Raw genomic sequence first — 7,950 nt, 5'->3', positions numbered from 1 at the left:
CCTCAAAACATATCTCCTGGGGTAGTACTCGCCATCACCAGACATTTGTATAGCTTAGTTCTGCAGCTCTCTTAAATGCTGTTGAGGGACCTAAAGGCTTCAATACCCCTCATTGAAATGACCGTTATCGCTTCTATGCAACCTTCGACTGATGTTTCTCTTTGGGAAGTGAATCTACTTTGTGCCCTTTGGGTATAACAACTACCAGAACGTGTACATACTGCCATCTCCGATGTCAATACCTTCCTCATAAAGGACCTGATGACCAAAGCCAAGGTGAATGTGGCAAGACACAGACACCGATCCCATAGTGCACTGAAACGGCGACAAAGCAACTCACTGCCCACATATGCTGCTCATTACTCATGTCCAAACCAACGACTTCTCCAGCCACTCACCGACCGACTTCAGCTACAGTTCTGCCACTACTACCCCAGATTAAGGGGTGCCATGACGAAATGTGCAGATGGTTGTCAGTGACAGTGGCCAAAAATCTTGTAAGAAGGCCATTGCTTTCTGCAAGGGAATGGCAAAGATGGGGTCCCCACTGTTTGCCAGCTTCAAGCATCTCTCCCCGGTACGTTTGACAGCCACTAAACAAACGTTTGCCAAAATGGAAGAAATAGGCCTTTGCCAAAAGGCCTCAATCCCATGGTCCTCGCCCATACACATTGTGCTGAAGAAGGATGGCTCCCTGCACAGTTGTGGGGATTACTGGTGTCTAAACATGCAGACCAAACTGGATCACTAATCCCTCCCATACATTGTCAATGTTACCTCCTACATGTATAAAATGAAGGGCTTCTCCACTCTGAAACTTTCGAAGGGGTATTATAAGGTCCCGACAAAACCAGGGGAGATATACAAGACTACAACAACCACTTCCTTCAGTACACACACATTCAATTACTCTGGTTTTGGCCACCGTAATGCTGAGGCCACTTTTCATTGCCTCATGGCTGGCTTCTTATGGGACCTACCTTTCTTTGTATGGCACGATGATGACATACAAAGAGGACCAAAGAGGACCACCTCTGACACCTAAGCATCGTTATTAAATGTATACAACAGAAAGGCCTAGTAGTACAGTATGAAAAGTGTACTTTTGACACCAACGAAGTATCGTTTTTAGGGCACTGCATCAAGGCTGAAGCTGTTTACACCCTCCATGAGAAGGTAGCAGATGTTCCAAACTTCCCCACATCCTTGACCGTCAAAGCATTGCAAAAATTCTAGAGAGAGATAAATTACAATCAATGGTACATGTCAGTCATCGCCGCATGTCCTGGGCCTCTTTACGCCTCCCTTAAGGCGTAGAGGGGTCATGACAAAGAAGGCCTTATCAACCACAGCTGCTTTAACTTTTCCAGTGCCACCTGCCCCTCTCATTCTCTTCATTAATGCCAGTGATATCGCCATTTGCTTTCTTCAGAAGAAACCTTCCATTACAAATTGCAGGCAGGCACTTGGCTGTACTTCAGTTTCACCACTTCTTAGAAAGTACGCCCCTCATCATTTGCTTGGTCTATATGTCTCTGGAGCACTCCTTTACTTGACAGTCTGATGCCTGGTCTGCTCGTCGATGCTGACATTTCTACGCTGTGGCTGAATACAGCTGCACCCTTCAACACATCCCTAGGAAAAGGAATCCTGTTGACAATGCCCTGTCATGGAACATAGTGGGTGTAATCCAAGCCTTGGCGGAACCTCAACAAAAAGATCAAGAGTACCAAGAATGTAGGATATCCTATAAATTCCTCCATTGGGATGACGTTGCTCCTGATGACTCCAATGCCATCCTCCTCTGTGACATCCGTACTGGTAGACCACGACCATGGATACCAGCCCCTTTTCGGCGACAGGTGTTTGATTCCATCCCATGCCTTTCACATACTTCAATATGATCTACTGCACAGCTACTGAAGAGGAAGTTCATTTGGCAAGGCATTCCTAAGAATGCTATAGGTAAGATCTATGCCTGTACATCAAGCTATACTTCAAAACTATATCAACATATGGACTCCTGAGTGTGCCCCTTTTCTCAACCTTGGCGTTATTTTGACCACATTTTCATCGACATAGTAGGTCCCCAACCCGCTTCACAAGGGCACCATTACTAGTTTAGTATCACTAGCCACTCGTTAGTCTGAAGCCTTTTCTATGCACCCTGGAATGTCAGGCTCATGTATATCTCCCGTACTCTCAGAGTGGACGATGGGATTTGAAGTCCGTGAGCATATTATGATGCAATGATCTAACTGCTTTTCTCAGCTTCTCTGGGTCTTCCATGATTAAGAACCTCTCCTTAGGATGCCGTGGATGGCTTGGCAGATAAAGCGGTGCATGGTGACCCATTGGTCATCCCTACAGAATTTTCCTCTCTGCTTCCTCCTCCGACACACACCAGTGCCTAGTCACGTTGTGCAAAAATATACTCCTCCATGCCGTCAGACTTACAAGCCCCTAGTGAAGCAACAAATACCGCACGATCTACACTTTGCACCACATGTCTTTCTGCTCAACAACATTAGTAAGCCACCACTGACGCCCCATACACAGAACCTTTCCTCTTGATCCATCACCCACCTAAGGCTTTCTTAATCAACATGTTTCGCAAAGAGGACTGGATCTCCACTGATTGCTTAAAATCTTAGTATCTCCTGCAAGATGACACGCCTACAGTTTGCCTCTCTAGAGCAGGGTGCCCTATTTTACATGCATGTCTTTTTTAGAGGCGAACTATGTATTGCACGTGTTTCATACAAGCTCATACACCGTAATGCTACCATATTTTTATCTCTCACTTTCTCCCACTCTTATAATAGAAAAACCTGTTTAAGGTTGCCATTGTTTATTTCAAAATGTTTGAATTTTTGTGACAATGTTGCTCTCAACTGCTTATATAACTCTGTTAACAGTTGAACAAACTGTACATTCATTCACCTCGCCTCTTTGTTAGTACCTAGCAGCCACCTCACACACTAGCCAGGTGATTTTAACCCACTGTTATTCAGATGACGCATTCGGTGTCATCTGATCATGTAACCAAAATTGCTCCGATGAAGCACTTGGTGCATAATTGAATAATTATTTTGTGGATATGAATTTCTAGAGCATTTTTCATTTTGGTTTTCTTTTTATTGCATTTTTTCATCTATTTATGCTATGAAACGTCAACGTAAGTAGGATTACAAATGACGACGTTGCTGACTGCCAAAAATAGCATTTGGTAACCAATCACACCTTCTTATCAATCACAGTTATATAAAAATAATTTCTACAGCCTGAGAGATCATAATTATGTTTTTATGAATATCTTGAAAAAAATAAATCAAATTTTTCACATAATTTTGACGAATTCTTCGCTTTTAGAATAATTTTAAGTATTGTGAAGATTTACTGCAGAGATCATGGACAAACTTAAGCATTCCTCCATAAAATATAATAAATCAAAAGTTTATAGATTATAAAGTTTGGCTGAACCGAGACACAATAGAATTTCTCTGCAAGTGTGTATAATTTGCCCCAAATCAAAGTCCAAGAGCCTGAATGCAGTTTTGTTATTTGCAAGATCTTACCTTACCTTACCTTACCTTATTGCCTTATTTTTTGTTTGGGTTCCCCCAGGTCCCTCAGTGTGAGGCACCTCGTATATCCACCAGAGAGTTGCTAATGAATCTTCTGGTGTATTTTGCATCTTCCAGTCTTGGATGGTCTGGGATGCATCTTAGGTATTTATCGAGCTTATTCTTAAACACATCTACGCTCACTCCTAATATGTTTCTTAGATGAGCTGGCAGCACATTAAATAGTCGCTGCATTATCGATGCTGGTGCGTAGTGGATTAATGTCCTGTGCGCCTTTCCTAGTTTACCTGGTATATTTTTTGGCACTATTAGTCTACCTCGGCGAGCTCTTTCTGATATCTTTAGCTCCATGATGTTTTCAGTAATTCCTTCTATTTGCTTCCATGCCTGTATTATCATGTAGCGTTCTCTTCTCCTTTCTAGACTGTATAATTTTAAAAATTGCAGTCTTTCCCAGTAGTCAAGGTCCTTAAGACCAACAGCAATGCAATTCCTCTCTATCAAATATAAATGTCTCCAACCTCTGTTGATGACAAGGGATGAGCTTATAACCATTAACTCTTCAGGTTTTTCCTTTGCAGTCACAACCTAGAATACCATTTCCTTTCAGAAGGTCATACTTGTATCCTTCCTAATTACATAGTGGAATTTTTTCATGTTTATCTCATTTCTATTCCTTTTCAACGTTCTCCCCTTATTATATCATTTATGACATTATTTGAGTCTCATTGACCTTTATATTTCAGTCTTCAGCATTAGTTATCAATCAGTTTGTTATATTTGCAATTAACCACTGATGGATAAATTTCTAACTGGCTCTGTACTCATATTGAAAATCCCTTTTCCTGGTAGTAATAGCCAAATTTATATCCTGAGCATCACTTTTATAAAATAACCAGTAAGTTTTCAGTATTATTTCCTATTAAGACCATTTGTGTAACAATATCTCCTTCTTTTAAGAGTGAATGTAAAGGACCTGGAAGCTTTACAGCATTTAAACAATAAAACTTTTCTTGTAGATGCTGGTTATTATTATGAGCAACTTACAAAAATTCAAGGAGAAGAATATATTGCTAGCAAAACAAATCTTGCTATGTCTATCGATCACCCATCCTCTCCTGCACATATTTAAGATTATAATTGAGCATATCAATATCATATCCTCCTAAAACATTTTTTTTCATTTTTTGCCTATATCTTGAAAAACCGAAGTTTCTTATATTGCTAATTATAGCTCTCTGCATCCCTCCCTACATGTAAAACCGATCTAAATTATCCTAATGCCTTACATGATAATAGACACTATAAAAGTATTTTCAATCGATCATTTTGAATCATTCAACTAGACTTGCCCAAACATTTTACATACAACGACTAAAGTTATCAAAGGTCGGTGTTTAATCTCTTTTTGTCTGTCTGTTTATCTATGTTCTTAGATATTAGCAAATAGTTCTGAGGACATATCAAGTGAGAGTCGTGTCCTTATACACTGCTTCTGTACTTCTTTACACCCACCTAGTGTATCCCTATTAATTTGTATAACAACAAGATTTATTCTGCATGGAATAAGCTACGCATCTCTCTCTCTCTCTCTCTCTCTCTCTCTCTCTCTCTCTCTCTCTCTCTCTCTCTCTCTCTCTCTCTCTCTCTCTCTCTAAAAATGCATAACCATTGCAGATGATAATAATGGCGTTATTACCAATTTTCCATCCCTGCCCTATTACTATTTCTGATTTGGATTAATTACTTAGATTTAGTAATAACTAGTAGAAAGGTCAAAATTGCTGACGATACTAAACTGGGCATAAATGCTACGAACTCAGAAGAGGTGGAAGGCTTAAGAGAAGATCTAATTAAGTTAGGTGAATGGTCCGGAAAATGGCAAATGCCTTTCAACTCTGGGAAATGCAAAGTTATGCGTATAGTTTATAGTAACCCACAAATAAATTACTCACTGCTGGGTAATGAAAAAAGAGAGTGTGAACCAAGATTAGGATTTTGGCATTATTATTGGCAAAGCTTTGAAGTTCACCAAACAGAGCATAAAAGCTAAAAAGAAAGTTACAAAAACTAGTAAGTTACAGGAAAGACAATTTAAAAACTGGAAGAAAGACAATGTACTTAAGTTGTACACATCACTTGTAGGATCCCATCTAGAATACAGTCCAATTCTGGGCTCCAAGTATTCAAAAGAATATAGATAGACGAGGAACAGTACAATCTAGTGCATCAAACTAGTTCCAACACTAAAGCAATTTGGATATAGACGCTTGAACTTTGATCTACAAACTCAACGACTAAGGGGATAGTTAATAGTGGCATTCAAAATTCTTCAAGGAATAACGAATGCAGATTATAAGAATCTATTCATGCGTAGCACAAATCAGTCCAGAAGTAACGGATAAAAACTAGAATTGAAAAGAAACAACACCACTCAAAGCCGAAATTTCTTTACATACAAAATTGCAAATGCACGGAACAGATTTCAAGCGGATGTAACGGACAGTAACACGGTAAACGAGCTCAAGAATAAGTTAGACAATCTCTGTATATGTTCAAACCAAATTGCTCTACCCAAGAGCAAATGGAATCTCCCTGGATGTACTAAAAACTCTTTTAGACACTCCTTTTGACTCCCTTTTCTTTATGCAATGTACAATGATATACAAAATAAAATTAACAATCACTTAAATTCTTAAATGAAGCTGAGATCACCAGGAAATTTTATATTTTTACACAATCTATATACAATGGTGCATATCTTTATTCAATCATCAATAATAATAAAAGAATGACGGTACAAATGTAAAAACAATACTTGGACATGAAATATGGAAAGATGGTCGGGTATGGGAATGGAAATTAGCAGATGTATAAAACAAAGCTATTATTATTATTATTATTATTATTATTATTATTATTATTATTATTATTATTATTATTATTATTATTATTATTATTAGTTCCACACGCTTCCCTATACAATTCTAAATTCATGTTGCTTAATACCTCGTGTTAAAAGCAAGCATTTAACAATCACATCGGAATAAATCAAATAATAACCTCACAAAAAAATAAGCAAGCATTTATACGCCATCCATATTATTAACGCCTATTACAGTAAAATAAAATATATTATTCACTTTATTAATATATGCAAATTAAAGACTATGTTGAGCATAATCGCCACTATCGCAAGTCAATTTTACATTTGATTTTTTGTATAACGAATCCTCATTCTATCAAGGTATGTGATGTAGGTAGAATAATTGTAAATGTCATAATTTGCTAAATTTATGTATCATGGTAGTTGAGTATATGTATTCATTTAAAGAAGAAAATAATTTTGGAATTAACAAAGTACTAAACGCTATTGATGTATTCTGTTAAATTGGAATGGTCGCCAATAATTGGAAACAGAATAACAAATCATTGATTTCACTCAACTCATGCATTACGAGTCGACTACTTTTTTATCTTTTAATACAAAAATACGAGAGGTAAAAAGGGAAACATTTGATAGGGGAAAAGCTGTCTGACTTAATCTGAGAGAGAGAGAGAGAGAGAGAGAGAGAGAGAGAGAGAGAGAGAGAGAGAGAGAGAGAGAGAGAGAGAGAGAGAGAGACATATAAAATAAAGATTACATATTCATACGGTTTAATTAATGATATTCTTCAAAGAACTTATGTTAGATTGAAGACCTGCGCATATCAGCCAAATAACTTATATGTAAATTATTCTGTTTTTACAATTCAAATTTAATATTTCGGTCCATTTAACACGGGCAAAGCAGGGAATTGAATAAACTTTCAACGTAATACTTCGTTGATAAATAAAGTACCGTAGTTTCAGGACAAACGAGAGAGAGAGAGAGAGAGAGAGAGAGAGAGAGAGAGAGAGAGAGAGAGAGAGAGAGAGAGAGAGAGAGAGAGTCCTTCACACCCCGGTATAAGTGGTAGTGAAATAAGACAAACAAAATTAAAATCCGCTGTACATGGTCACAGTACAATTAGCAAGTAAAGGAGGCTTTAACAAAAGTTGAGTTTTCTTACAACTATATTTATTAAGTGACTATACAGGTATATCTACGCACCCCTTAGTTTACATAAGGGTCACAATTGCATGTGCATACTCACGGCTTTTTTCAATAAGCTTTATATTGGCATACAACTGACAAAATAATAATGTTAATGATAACAGAGCTAAAACTAGCACATTACATTCAACGGCATTTTGCCATGAGTCAGATGGTGGTTACAGAGTATTAGAAAACGAATAAAGGGCATAGTTTTTTATTTATATGTGGGATGCTGACTAGACGTGCATTACATGGCCCAATCATTGAAGCAAATTACCATATGAA

Source organism: Palaemon carinicauda, chromosome 24 (assembly GCF_036898095.1).
Source record: "Palaemon carinicauda isolate YSFRI2023 chromosome 24, ASM3689809v2, whole genome shotgun sequence".
Lineage (NCBI taxonomy): Eukaryota > Metazoa > Arthropoda > Malacostraca > Decapoda > Palaemonidae > Palaemon > Palaemon carinicauda.
The sequence above is the reverse complement of the archived record's forward strand: the minus strand, read 5'-3'. Positions refer to the sequence as shown.